Consider the following 16,558-nt stretch of genomic DNA (forward strand, 5'->3'; position numbering starts at 1 on the left):
TCTTACCAGATACAAAGATAAGTAAAAAAAGAGTATACATGTCATGTACTGACCCATGGCACTTCTCACACTAAATAGTAGGTGTAGGTCATGATTACTTTTCAACAGATGTTACCCTAAAGAAAGTGTTTTGTAACCAATATGAGTTTATTGTAAATATAACCATGTGATTCGTGCTTAATTATTAGTTTTGACTATATATAAATAAACCCGGGAGTCAATTTTATGTTGCGTTTTATCAAGACACTCTATACGTCAGTATAGACCATTTCAAATCGCGATCGCAAAAGTTCGGACAACAAGTGCGGTGTTTACTCAGTAAGCTCGGGGTTCAAAATAGTGGGTGGGCAAGAACAGCATTTTCTTTATTTTTATATCATTGTTTAAAAAGGTGTTTTATGTTGTTGTTTTTTGCCTAATAGTATATGTTTTCTTTCTTCCAGTGGAAACGTTAATGTTAATATCAACCGTCCATACATTGGAGGTCCACCTTGTACAGGATGCACCATAGAACCTTACATTCTTTGCTACGATGACACATTTTGCAGTAAGTACAGTGAAGAAGAACAGTCTTGGGAGAAAAAAAACTCAGTTGAAGCTTTCAAAGTTTTAAACCGTAATTATTCGCGTTTTAGGGCTATGGGCTCACTTGACATAAGTGGAAATTTAGGCAGTGTCCTTCCGTAAAATTCCCACCAGTAAATAAGGGCACGGAACCTTAATTCGTGTTTGGATTTCTGAGGAGGGACTTCTCTATTTGTACATGAAATTTACCCCCAAGGCAAAGGAGCCCAATTTACGCTATTACGAGCATGATGCTCTACATAATGTGCTTATTATTGTGACATTTTAACCAAAGAATTAAATGTCAGATTCTGTTTTGCAAATCCGGAACATTTCGCTATAAGTTATATACCAGTCGATTCAATCAGCTTAGATTCTTGTTTGTTTTTGTTGTTGTTGTTGTTAGTTTTTTAAAGATATTTGACAAATGAAAATTGTGATCAAATTCATCAAAGAAAAGTGTTAGCACACCCTTAGACTCAACAGGATTCTTTTCAAATTCCAAAGTTCAATAGATTTTAAACCAAATTTCTTTTCAATTTTGGTCTTTTCTTGCGATATTTTTTATAAAAAGCTATAGAACGTAGCATAAACTTGTTTAAAATAACCCATTTAGTGCATTTGGTACAAATAAATAAATAAGTAAATCACGTTGGGTCTAAGGCTGTGCTAACACTTTTCTTTAATGACTTTGACCACATTTTTTTATTTTTTCAAATATCTTAAAAATACAAGAATCTAAGCTAATTGAACAGACAGTACCAGGCCTGGGCATGCATGAAAATACGAGGAAGAACTATTTGTCTTTGTGGCATCTGAAAAGGCTACTTTAAAATCATCGCAATTTACCAAATTATGTAGCACAAATGGCTTTTGGTGCTCGAAATGGTATATTTTCTTTCAGTACATGTTATTTTTGGTTGAAATAAATTATTACCAAATTCATCCACACGGCATCTGTTTTAGGAACTATTCGCTCTACATAACTGTAACTTTCAGCTTAAGGGCGCACTATCATTTGAAGCTGTTTGCGGTTCAGTACGTAAAACAAGAAAAGTCCCATGTCAACCTATGTTACGTTTTTGATCATTTGGCATCTAAATCATCTTGTTATATTGGTGACGTTTAGCTGTCAGAGTTTTGAATATGAGAAAATTCCGCCCGAAATTAGCCATTTTCCAATTGAAAACTGTATATAATTAGTGGTATTAAACATGTAGACATCGCATCTTCCGTACGGAAGATGTCATCAGTAATCATAGCAATGTGTCGATCTAATGCATATTACTGTTGACATATTCCGCACGGAAGATGAAACTTCTAAAACGGGGCAATATTCTCGACTTGTATTTACCTACTCAATCAAACATATAATAATATTAGGTACTATTTTGTCAACCATCGAATTTTTAAGCAGCTTCATTGAAATCAATCCTGGATTTTAAAAACTGTTCATATTATTAGGGGCTGGGAGGTTGAAATTGGCAAACATTATTAAAATTATGTTGACACCCCTCCGTTCCTCTCTTGATCTAGCATTAATATTATTGATCTAATTGTTAATTTTAGGGGACTGTGAAGGGGAAGGTGTTACTAACTGTGGTAAGTAGTACTGGAACTATAATCTTTTCCTATAAACGTTTGACGAGAGCGTGTTTTAAGTGTATTTCGCCTAAATATTGCGTTTCAAATGCACTTGTCTCTGATTGGCTTTTGAGGAGATAAATAAAAATGTAGTTGAACTCGAAATTATACAGATATTTATCACAAGTAAACTATTCAATAAATGGTCATAAAAAGGTTCATATAACTAGTGACAGTAAAGTAAAATAGGCTATACATACATAATATAGAGGTTGTGAATATGACGTATCATCCCGTAAATATGGCGGACTTCTCAAATGCATTCATCTACCACGACAGTTCGTCTCACACACATAACAAAGGCACTATGATCAGATAGGTTGATGACAACATTTGATTGAATGGACTGCACTGCGCCATGATCAGTCCCAGAACAACGCCAAATATGGATTAAAAGACCTTTGACCTTGGATGTACAACAGCATGTTATGATCTAATGGGAAACTGTGCACATCAACAAACACCATTTCTATCAAAAAGGCAACGTCTGATATAATTTGAAACCACATAAATTACTAGAGTTGGTTCTTCTCTTGGATTTGGACCAAGCTTTAGAATATCGAATGTTGCGTTTTGAAATAAAACAAAAACAAATTTATCACCCATTGTAAAAGATATGGTACATGTACCGAATACATGTACATACATTGGCTGACCTTGTGGATTTCCTGGCCCATCCATGCTAACCACATAAGGAGATTATACGATTAACCTAGTGCAGCTATTGTCATAGCAGGGTATTATTATGTAATACTCCTGATCCATATTTGGCGTTCTCTTGGACTGATGATTACGGGGAAAGACACCGGTTCAAATCCTTTGTTTGGAGCCAATTGATAAAAGGATGCAGGGCCTCTAGCATCGATTTTGGGATCGACCAATTTTATTGATTGCGATTCCTCCTAACAAATATCAAGATGTGACAATGGATAGTTAGCATATGTCCGATTCATATGTAAATAGCGTGTTGTTATTAAAATGATATCATGCCCTTGCTAGAGGGCGCTAATAATGTCTACAGACAGAGCTTGACTCGAATTATATGTTGGGTTAGAGCAAAGAGCTTTTAAATAGAAATAGAGTCGCAATAGATTATATAATCTTTTGTTCGTTTGATGCCGATTAGAAGTTGCGACAGGCTATTCATAAAAGTGGTACCATTGTTTCGAATAAAGGGGTTCCGCCATTAAATTGGTCACTGATCCGGCATCATATTAACACTCTACATAACAGGCGAGTATCAATAAGTGACCACACTACAGTCATGTGTAAGGGCAGTCATGTGTAAAGTGGTACCATTGTACTCATGTATCCCAAATGTGTGCTTGTGTGGGTCTGAAGTCAAAAGGAGGCTTTAGCTGTCGATGCAATCATCTTTACCACCCACCTGACGTTAGGCGTTTCATTTAAATAAATTGAATGCTCTTGCTGAACGATTACACATTAGAATGTATGAAAGCTGCCATGTCCAGTCCATATATCTATATTACACTATAATGGTAATCGCTATACGTATACACATGTAAGTATAAGTATAGGCCTATAAAGGTTGTTTTTAAGAAATTCATGATGCAGTCATGTCTACAGTAGAATTCATCTCGACCTTTGCAGGACTTAACCCCATTAAAAGCTATTAAACCAAGATAACACTCATTGAAACAGCTCAACTGATTAAATCGGATCTTCTCTGGCTGTGCACATGTGACTGTTTTCATGTGCGATATCGCAATAAAGTTTGTATTAAAGCTTCAGTTGGGTAACCGATTATAAAGGAAACGAAAGGAAACAATGGTATGTGTACCATTGTTCACGAAATGAGACAATGGCGTGCTTTTTGTTAACCAGCATTCTTCAAAATGAGCAACATAATGATTGTTGACTTAACACGGTTTTGAAATAATTTCTTCATATTTTTGGTGTTATCTGTCGTTTACATATCCTTCCTAAAACACAAAAGTACGACCCTCTCCAAACACCTAAATTAGCTAAAAATTTAGGACATGTTACAAAACTATATTGTCTAGAATTTTAGAAGAGTACGTTTAATATTGGCCGGTTATTTTTCACACAGCGACGTTAACTAGGCAATGTACTATTACCTATAACATTAACTAAAACACCAAAGTACGAATATTTCCAAACATCTAAATTAGCTAAAATTTAGGACATGTTAAAAACTATATTTTCTAGAACTTTAGAAGAGTACTTTTAATATTGGCCGGTTATTTTTCACACAGCGACGTTAACTAGTCATATCCCCATACTGTTAACGTAGGGCTATTTGTAGGGTCACGCGTCAATGGGAAAGAGCACTGTGTATTGTGTATAGGAAAACGGACAGTAACTGCAGTATGTTCCATTTAATTATTTTATTTTAAGAAGGAGATTGGTATAGAAATAGTGGCGTACCCAAAGAGGGGAGGGGGTTGGGGAGGGGATTCACCTCTGTGAGAAGTCTTGGGAGGGGAGGAGGGAGGAAGAGGGGAGGAGGGGATATGGAAAATGAGAGAGGGCTGGAGGAAGGGAGAAATAAAAAGATATAATAAAGACAAGTAGATAAATAGAAATATAAGGAAATTATGGGAATGAGAGAGGGAGGGTGAGAGGGGACAATGAGAGCGAGGGAGTGATAAAGTGTAGGCCTATGAAAGAATAAGTACAGAGAAGGGAAAAGAAAGGAATGGTGAATACATTTAATAATAATTATTAGGCCTATATAATAACTAAACACATAACAGCACTGGGCAGCCATTCGATGATGTCAATGCCTTTATTCGTTACGTAATTAAAACGCCTAGTCAGATGTATTTCACACCTACCAAACACAACTCACCCAATTTCGCAAACTGGACGTTGAATGTACACTCTTATGAATATTGATTGGCAACATTTTCCAATATGTCAGCGCTCTAATCGGAAACAATAGAACAATAGACACTGCAGAGCGTTGGGTTAGAGTACCTTCTATGGTTGTGTTAAATGCACAATTAAATACTATTGTATTTTGAAGGGGTGTAAAATTACGTTATGTTATTTACTGACACTTATACAATTTACAGTTAAAAGGGGAGTGTCAATATATGTGTATGGACATTTTGGAACACCCCTCCCCCCCACACACACAACCACCCCACACAAAAAAGGAATTTAATTGCAATTGCACATAATTAGGCTCTGATAGTAGGGCCCTGATTTAACATATGAGCATTTTAGCCTGTGAAATTCCATTCCATTGGCCTGTTAACTCGCGACTGATTTGCATTTAATTATTGCAGACATTGCATGTTACATTCGATAGAAAAGCTCACTGATTAACCAAGTGGATTACACTACCTATGAATTCACTTTGCAGATTGCCTTAAATTTTGTTACAACTGTGGAAAGAGGATTGATTCTGACTGCTCCTGTGATTGTCTTGATTACACATATTTTGGACCTTATTGCAATAGTGAGTTATCTGAAGTCTCTATGCTTTTCGTTTTTATCTATATAAAGCTATGTATGATAATAAACATCGCTCAAAAGAATGTATTATAATAACAACCGCATAGAAAGAAAGTAAACACTTGATGTTGTCACTTGTGTGGTCATAATTCTTAACAAGATTGATTAAGAGCATTAAAATTGATACAACGCTGACCATTTTATTAGCTGGAAGGTACATTCTCCGAAAGTGTTCAGTAGCTAGGTCAAAAACTTCAATTTGGTGACCACTCTCTGGCTAGTAAGGTTTGACGATTGATTCGACTTCTATGGACCATTTAGAAAAAAATAGCCCCATGTCCCTCGCGAAAATCCCGGCATTTTTTCGCTAGAGGCCAAAATCCAAAATGGCCGCCGCCACCATTTTGTAAATTTACTTAAAAGTTTTGAACCAGAGCACCTATAATCATGCACAAAGACACTTTTTCGGATATGTCGAGTACAAGGATTCAGATTCTGACATTAGTTTGACATTACGGCATCATTTTCACCCAGAAATCCAAGATAGTGGCCAGCACCATCCTGAAAAATTTAGTTTTGAACCAGAGGACCTAAAATCGTGTACAAAGACACTTTTTTGGATAAGTCGACCACAAGGATTTCAAATTTGACATTACTTTGACATCACGACCTCATTTTTACCCAGAAATCCAAGATGGTGGCCGCCAGCGCCATCTTGAAAAAATAAAAGTTTTGAACCAGAGTACCCAAAATCGTGTACTAAGACAATTGAATACATGAATACAAAACCCACCCAAGTCCATGGGAAGTGATTTTGAGAGAAAAACACGTGTATCATTTTAATTCATTCAGTTATATTTACCTGGTCAATATGGTAAGTTTTACGTGCAAATGAGTGGGTTAAGCTGTATTAAGTATGGCGATTAGCATTTCAGGGACTTCGTGGGGTTCATTTTAAATTTTGGACTTGGGTGGTTTTTGAATCATATACAAAGACAACAATGTTTGAATGAGATTACCACTAGTAAGATAATACAAAATAAAGCACACGGGTATGTATAATGTTGATAAGCATTCTGCCATGTAATATAAACCACACACTTTACTTTATTAAACCCATTTTTTTTTCAAAAGTCACTCTGAAGCTATGAATGTTTTACAAGCGGACTTTTATACATACTGGATTTCAATCAATGTGTTACAAGACTCAAATCATGGACTTGGGTGGTTCTTTCATACATGCTATTTTTCACCTGCTCAATAGACACAGTGGGTGAATTTGAGTTATTTTTCATACATATGACAGGCCTATGCATAGCAACAAAGTCCCATGCTTAAATCAATTTGGCCACAGTATGGACTTGGGTGGCTTTTGTATTCATATATTCAATTTTTCCGGTAAGTCGACCTCAAGAAATCGGAATCTGACATTAATTTGACGTTATAACATAATTTTTGCCCATAAATCCAAGATGGCCCCCAATTGGTAGAGCGTAAATGTGATTTTTGAATGCAAGCAGAAGCATAAGTGTGTCATTTCCGCCTTATCTGGGGTTCATGTCCATTATATGGGGTTTAAACTGCCTTATCTTGGGTTTACATCCCTTATCTAGGGATAAGGCGCCTTATCTGTGGTTTAGACGGCCTTATCCTGGGTTTACGTTCCTTACCTGTGGCTAAGATGCCTTACCCTTAGCATATCGCAGTCTAAACCCAGAAAAGGCATCTAAACCCCAGATAATTCGCCGTAACCCCAGATAAGGGACGTAGACCCCCGATAAAGCAGTCTTGGTCTCAGAAAAGACAAAATACCAATCGATTTTTGTTTTGTTTTTTGTTTGTTTGTTTGTTTGTTTGTTTGTTTGTTTGTTTTTTGACAATTTGTACGGTTAGAAAAGTTGCGAATTCTATCAAATTTGCTTAACAGATATTTTGAAGTGAGTGTCATCGATTGGTAAGATCCTGTACTGACCGCTGTCTATCTCTTCAATTTGGAGAGCTTGATATAAATCAGGGCCGGATTTACCATTGAGCTAGATGGGCCCGGGCCCAGGGTCCCCAAATTGCCCTTGCATCTTCCTTAAGCCATATAAACACTATTTTGGGCCCAAAAGGGTAAAATTGCATAATTTTGCGCACTGGCCTGTTACATAACAAAATTCACCTTCATTTTGGGCTAAAATATAGTCCAAAATGTAATTTTAGTACTCCCACCGGCATTGTCGATCTTATACATGTTAAACCTAAGCCAAAACGTCCGGAATTATATTCAACCTATGTAGCGACTGCTTATTCCGGGGCTTCCAGATTTCGGCCTGGCCCAGGGCCCCCCAAAATATAGTTTAGGTATGAGGACAAGACAAACATATTCAACCAATCAGTTTCTGGTAATTGAACGCGTATTCCACCACACAGTGGACATACAATGTGTTACAACAAGTATGTGCAACGTGAACAACCACACCATGCCACGAGCTCATCAAGCACGATTTCGTCAGCTTGCGTAGTCAGTGTGTTATTTGTCGGGTAATTTCTGTTTATAGCACGCGAAATAAATCTGAATTCCGAATATTTCTGATCAGCTGATGATATGGTGTTATCCCCATCAAAGCGTATGTATTCAAATCGCACACATTTTCACAAATTTGTTATAACCTTTTTACGCAAGTGAGGTATTTTAAAAATATGGCTATAGTAACTTTATATCAAAATGCTCTTAATCCATCATGTTAAGAAGTATTCCGAGACTCGGTCTTATTTTTGTTGAATTCGGACTTGGCTCGGACTCGGCAACCCCGGACTTGAACTCGAGTCCGGACTCGGATACAAAAGGACTCGGACTAAGCTCGGACTCGGGTACAAATGGACTCGGCTCGACTCGGACTCAGACGAGCTGGACTCGGGTACAAGTCTGCTGCACGTGTACAGTTGTCATGGTGTCTAAACATTACTGAATGAAATGACACTCATATGATTTAAAAGATTAAGATGTTTTTGCAAAATGCTAGGAAATGAGTCTAATCGTTTAATTTCTTTAAGTAGTGTGTATGTGACTTGTTCTCTTTTTTTATTTCACAGCCCGATGTGAGGATACTCACGTGTACTGTGGTGGCAATCCTGGTTGGCCGACTTCTTGGTGTACAACAGAATATCAATATGTATTGGACGCGTGTCCTCTTTTTTGTGATCTATGTGGTAAGGAAATATGGTAGATACAGGGTGTCCCAAGTACAAATGTCCGCTTTGGGGTTGTACCCATTATTCTCAAAATATAAAGAAAAATACGAAATTGGCTTACAGAAATGAGCCCGTTTATGTCTCTAACTTAATTGATATTTGACCCATTTCAAGTTTGTCATGACATGATTTATTAATGTTAAAAACTATTCGCTTTTAACAATGAACCTATCACAACTATCTAAAAATCAACTAATTAGTGACCATTTCTGAAATCATATGGCAATTAATAAATGTTCAATTACAGGACCAGCTTGCCCTTTTTGATTAAAAGTTCCGTTATATTTTTAGAATTTGTATATTTGAATTTCTCACTTCGCTTTGGTAAATTTTAATGAGAATCGAATCATGTGTTTGAAAGAAACCATCATTGTTTTAGAGTAGCTCAGATTGGTACGATGAATGCATATAATGTTATGCAGGAACCGTTGCTTTCCAAAACATTGAAGTATAATAGAGAAGACGTTTGTTAGTTTATGAAAAACGCAAACAATGGTACATTGGGAGAGTGAGTTGGCGCAGCGGTAGTTCTCTCGCCTTGCACCACTGAGGTCCCGGGTTCAAGCCCTGGCCGTGCCCAAGGACTCTGTGTGCATTTGGTTTATCCCGATTTCATGCTCGCTCTCGCAGGTTTGCCCCGGGATCTCCGGTTTCCTCCTGCCTTCAAAGAATCGGTGATTAGTTGTTTGGTTATCAAAAACTTCCTTCACCCAATGGAATTTGGAGAGCTGCACAGATAATTGGTGGATGTTACAATCTAAGTGCGGATAGGTCTGCGCCAGGTTCGGCTGCACCTGGCCTAGATGATGCGATCTGATTGTGATGATTCACCATGGCAGCGAAATTACAGCGCTTTGAATCCTTTAAGATCTAGCTGGAAAAAGGCGCTATATAAATCCGAAATTTATTTATTCCATTTTATTTTATTTTATTTTATTTATTTTATTATTTATTTTATTTATTTATTTTATTTTGTTTACTTTATTGATTTTATTTATTTATTTATCATAAAGGCACCCCTCTCATGTTGTTTGCTGATCCCTGCAAACCGTCCGCTTTGGCCACTTCAGTTTAGAGAAAAGCGGTATATTATCTTAATTCAATCTGACATTGCGCACTTACCCGTTATTGTTGTTTTCTTTGTTTTCTTTCACACTAAAAGAGGTATTTACTCCAGAAAATATCTGCCGTAAGTAAATGGTTTATGTTGTTCTTATACTCCCAATCTCGGGGCAGTCCTTAGTGTGGGGTGGGTATGTCAATGTGTAGCTGATTCAGGGTCTTGGGTTTAGCTATGGACCGTAAAATATTAGAAAGTAGTTTACAGAAGGGATGTTTTTCAAGCTATTCTCCAAAAAAAAAAAAAAAGTGCAAATTTTACATTGTTTTAACAATTTTGAAACATGTCACTTCACGTGTAAAGGAATTTCAAAACGAGATTTCCGACACGCAGGAGACTATAAGTTCCATCATCTCAGAATTCTCAAACACATTCATATTGAGTAAAGTTTGAGTAATCTGGACATTGTGTGAATGTAGGCCAAGGTAAGTCAGAAAGTTGGAATTGGATTTATTATGTCCTCTTAAAGCACATAATCATCATTGTACGTCCACCCTGACATGTCAACCAGAAAGGAATGGAAAGGTCGGATAACCAAAACCCACTAGAGTACAACAAATCATCACTTACCATCCACAACATCCATTGACCTCAGTTCGTAAAAACATTTTCTTTTAAAATATCAAAGTATATAAGCCTCGTAGAGGTCTTGAGCCTCCTTACCCTAACAGTATACATAGCTCTATACAGACTAGATACATTTCTAAAAAACAAACAAGCAAACAAACAGTACACGGCATTGACAGATAGTAAATGCTAATTAATTTGCATTAATATTACTTTGATATTAACCACATACCGGTAATGGAGAAGTTAGTCAATAAACATTTTTCAAGCAACTATCAACCCATCTGTTTGGTTTCCATGCAATCCAAGCAGATGATCTCAAGCTATATGGCCTCATCTTGACACATGCGCACTTTTAGCTGACATCAAACATACATTATGGTGTTAGAGGTGGCTTTTCAAAATTTAGACAAATTAAACATGTAGCCCAATTCCTTGACGAAAGAAAGTAGGCACAATTTGGTTGCCTAATAAGTATTTTGATACTATTTGTAGCATCCAGGCCTGTTGAGTGATCATTCCACCATTCGACCTCCATCACCACATCTCTGTTATCTTACGTGCCAGGATATTGAAATTACCCATGCCATAATTATACTTTTAAATCTTGGCTACAATATAAAAGTTATTTGATTAAAATGTGATTTTTGATGTTAAGATGTGTTTGTTAAAGTGAATACAAAAGTGGTATGTCGGAAACGGTCGGAAAAGAAATTAAGGCTAATTTTGATTAAAAAGATTTTCAACATATATGTGGCAATTAGATTAATTTCGGGAAATGATTAAATTGCTTCATTTTTATTCAAATATTTTAATCAATATCTAATGCTTGCAGATAGTACAGTTTTACTGGGTATCACGTCTTTTGCACAACAAAACCGATACATGTTCAGAACAGCCTTCGTATTGACCCTTTTCCATAGGTTGTTAACTTCGATTGGGTGATTAGTTGTTGGTTCAAGTAACTATTGGTTCATACGTTAAAATCAAATACCGTAAAACCTTGTCTACATGCATATATATGCCTCTAAACGAGGGTTTTTTGACGAAAGAGACGAGTGGCAGACACTCTCCATATAAGCAATATTTGGAGATGGAACAACTATATTACTGATATAAGCGGCTGTACAAACGCGTATTTATTATTGTAAGACAAATTTATTGTAATGTGTTTGTGGGAGTATTTGCGTTTTGTCTCTTTTGTAAAAAAAAGGAGCATATATGCTTGTAGACGGAATTCTACGGTAAGTTTTATGCACAATTTGTATTTTGTAGGTAAATACACGGTTATTAACAAACTGTTCATCTTATTACCCTCTAGTCGAAATCTGGCAAATTTCACTAACATTTGTGTGTCTGTTGAACCCTTCGATGTTGCCTTCTCATAATTATAAAACATGTTTCAGTTTGTTTTGAAGTCCCAAAGCATGTCAGAGAGCTTAAATAGGACCAAAATATTTATCTTGAGAAAGCAGATGAACAACCACATCTTGAAAAGCTACAATATGATGCTTACTAAACTTTCGAATCCCGGGGGTGAAAGTGATTTTTTCTTCATCTTCTCACCTTTTTCGTTTCTTCTTTAACTTCCGATAGCAAAAAGCAGGGTTCATTGTTAGGGTTAATAGGCTGATAGGTAAATGCCGACTTATACACGTATGTCAACAGATTGAGGATTTAAGAAGTGAATGTGCGTGTAGCAAAAATCTCACGTAGGCATTAATAGTAGATATTTATTCTTTTATTCTACAATTCTTCAACAGCTACTAGACCGGTTCGTTTGGTAGATGGTAGTACAAGTTATGAAGGCCGTGTCGAGATCCAACTTACGACAGATGGCTGGGGAACTGTGTGTGACGATGGTTGGGACATTAATGATGCGACGGTAGGTAACTACTAGATTCATAAATACACACCACACAACCAGTCACTCCCAACCACACACCCCCACCCAACACACAATATCATAGGCCTACATAAGAAATCAGAAGCTTTTAAGGGTGGTCTTAACTTTAGTATTTTGGAAACTTTTCGGGCCTTTAACTGCTAAATTGTTGGTCTAAAGTATAAAAGTATACATATTTAGAATGGGAAATACTTAATAAATTCATTTGTGATGCTCATTTTTGGAGAAAATCTCACAAGACGTTTTTTTTTTTTGACCAACTTTAAAAAATTTGCACTGAAATGGTCAAAAAGTGCTAAATTTTCAGAAAAATCATAAAAAACCTGATTTTCGCCACAATTTAAAAATTCCTAGTTCCTAGATATTTTTATCTAGTTTTAAAAAATAAATAAAAAAAAATGGCCCATATGTGATTTTCTCCAAAATGAGCATTTTGGCCCAAATTCAACCTCACAAATGAATTCATCAAGACTTTGCCATTCTAAAAATGCATACTTTTACATTCTTTACACCAACAAGTTTCAATAGTTTCAGGGTTAATAGAAAATTTATTGTTCCATATGTGACCTAGTTAAACCTCAACTAAAATTGTTGCTATTTATTTTAAAGAAACGGGCCAATTGAATTGAATATATGTCTATAATTATTTAGATGGACAGATAACATTAAGGGTTAATTAACAACGGTACACCATAATTAATGCAGTGAGAGGGAAAACACTATCCAAGTTGCTGAAATCTGGATTAAAAAGCAACTTCAAAATTTTGTAGAATATTATACCCGGGAGTTGTTTGGAATAGATGTCCTGAATATCACCACATAAGAGTTTTATAGGAAACAAGCGATGCTGTGGGAATACTCCATATAATATCTCGATATCTGAAATATTTTCTTACTATTTACAGGTTGTATGCAATCAACTTGGTTTCCCAGGCGTCGTTGCAGATCTTACGGACAACGAGTTTGGGGCCGGACCCTACCATATTTCTATGTATCAAGTAGCGTGTACTGGTACCGAGGCAGATCTTGCAAGCTGTACTCATAATACGCTGATGACGACTGGCTCGTGTCTACATGCTACGGATATTGCAGGCGTACGATGCGGTATTTAAATATTATCTCTTGGCTTGTAATAATTAAGAGGCTGCGATTTCTTATTCATTGGTATAAATTACCATCTTACTATCCTATCGGTTAAATAAACTAGACTCAAAAAGAATATCTAGAAAACCTCTCCATCAAAATGAACCAAAATTACACACATGATTACTTCACTACCTTACTCCAATGACATGTCAATATCCAAACGGTTACCTTACTGAAAAATGCACTGGCATTGACCCACTTGCTGTATCACATATCACAACTTGTTAATTTCGGCAACATAGAGTTTAAGGCACGTGATAAAGTCAAAACCAATGAAGGTATTCGTGAAAGGGTGTTGGGGCGTATGTGTTCGTGTTAACCTATGTCGTTTGTGTTTATGTTCGTTGGGTACGAGCGTTATTTTTAGGAGGCAATCCTGAGACAGGAAAGTCCACATTGCTGTTACAATTGCTTTACACACACATCAAATGTTCTGTGACATGTGGTCCAGAAAGCTGTTCCATGTCGGTGTATTTTGCTGTTGAGTCAGTAGGGTAACTGTTTGGTTACTGCCCTGTGTTTAGAGTAGAGTATCGCAGTAATCATGTGGGTAGTTTTGGTTTCTTTTTGAGCCCAGTTTACCACTAATTCAATATTTGAAAAACGAGAGGGACTATTATTCTTGCATGGCATCTGAAAAAGATGTTAAAAATCACTGAAAAATACCAAGCTGTATACATAGCCATAATTTAAGAGTAACATGCAGATAGAAATGACATGTTTTCTACCATTATTTGACAGGTTTGATGAAAAGTTCCCCAAATTCATCCAAACACATCGATTTCCCCACCTAGTTGGTGTGTTCCTATCTAGTCCTCCCAAAAATTTATTTTCTACATGAGAGTTCCATGTATGAGAAAATCGTGCTTAAAACTACATGTTTTTCAAATGAAAACTATCATTTAGAGAATTAATGTTAATTCTCCACAAGACCTTTAAAAATATATTGTGAAAAAACATATTCTTTCATACATTTGATCCAGATATTGATGAATGTACTTTGAATACTGATGATTGTGACGACGGAATTGCAACATGCACCAATACACCTGGTTCATACACATGTGCATGTACTGGAGGTTACACCGGAGCTGGTACCACTGGAACATGCATGGGTTAGTGTATTCTGTATTATACCTCCATGTAATAACACATAAGTCACACTATCTTTTAGATATGGTGTATTGCTTTCACGATATGTTACTACAGTTGCTTACGTTTGTAAAACAAATTCAATTCATGACCAATATTTGGGCGAGCGACTGTTTCTGACGATGTATTATGTCACGCTTTCGTATGGCGAGATTATATTAGCTCAAATATTACAGTCTTTATTCCAGCTAAATTGTTCTCCTTCGTGACGAATGAGCACAATCCAGTTTGGAACAATAGCAATATTTAATACCGTATTAACGTACGTAAAAACGTACGTGAAAACGTACGTTTCACGTGCTGCGTTTGGATCATCGCAATCTCTCTATTAACGGTAATAAAACACGCATAAGTGACAATGCTCCTCAATGGCTATACCACCGATAGTCCGACGAGGAAGTACTTGTTGCTTTTAGGTCATCTGAAAGGCTGCTTTAAAATCACTAGAAATTACCAAGTTAGATGCCAAACAATTGCATAATTTTGTTTTGAAGATTTCATATGCTAGTTTCTCTCATATTATATTACTTTTTTCAAATGTCACCAAACTTCATTCGTACGGCATCTATAGTTGTAACTTTCAGCTTCCACCGTGCATGCCCATTTTAAGGTGCTTATGGTTCAGTGCGTTAAAACAAGAAGAATCACAAATTAACCTATGCTTAGTATTTGGTCATTTGGCATCTAAGTTACCAAACTCATCAAAATTTGAACTTGAATTTTACTGAAAGTAGAGTCTAGGCATGCTATTTTGACAATATGTTTTCAAAAATGTGGTACTTTGAATTGTTTTTACGGTAGGTTGGATATATTTTTGTGTTATTTTCACGGTTTTTTTTGCGTTATTTTCACGTTTTTATGCATTAACGTATACATGGCCCTTAGGGAAGATGTGGTCCCATGCATGCAATCCATTGATCAGTTATATTTTAAACTTAATTTTTTTGTATTCCTCAAGGTGTCTATATAGTAAAACTGTCATCATCACATCACAAAATAGTGTCCCATACGGTCCACAATGTCCCCAAATATTTCCATATTTTACATATACATGTTTTTCTCGAAATTTTTTCTGACGATGTATTATGTCACGCTTTCGTATGGCGAGATTATATTAGATCAAATATTACAGTCTTTATTCCAGCTAAATTGTTCTCCTTCGTGACGAATGAGCACAATCCAGTTTGGAACAATAGCAATATTTAATACCGTATTAACGTACGTAAAAACGTACGTGAAAACGTACTTTTCACGTGCTGCGTTTGGATCATCGCAATCTCTCTATTAACACGCATAAGTGACAATGCTCCTCAATGGCTACACCACCGATAGTCCGACGAGGAAGTACTTGTTGCTTTTAGGTCATCTGAAAGGCTGCTTTAAAATCACTAGAAATTACCAAGTTAGATGCCAAACAATTGCATAATTTTGTTTAGAAGATTTCATATGTTAGTTTCTCTCATATTATATTACTTTTTTCAAATGTCACCAAACTTCATTCGTACGGCATCTATAGTTGTAACTTTCAGCTTGCACCGTGCATGCCCATTTTAAGGTACTCATGGTTCAGTGCGTTAAAAGAAGAAGAATCTCAAATTAACCTATGCTTAGTATTTGGTCATTTGGCATCTAAGTCACCTAATTTCTTCTGGTATTGGTGGCTTTCAACTGAGAAAGATAAGATTTGGATATCAGAAAATTCTGCACAAAATTAGCCAATTTTCATTAAAAAACTGTGATATATGTAGTGAGTGGTATTGACCCTGTCACTATCAATA

This window comes from Amphiura filiformis, chromosome 2 (assembly GCF_039555335.1).
Source record: "Amphiura filiformis chromosome 2, Afil_fr2py, whole genome shotgun sequence".
In the NCBI taxonomy this organism is placed as follows: Eukaryota; Metazoa; Echinodermata; class Ophiuroidea; order Amphilepidida; family Amphiuridae; genus Amphiura; species Amphiura filiformis.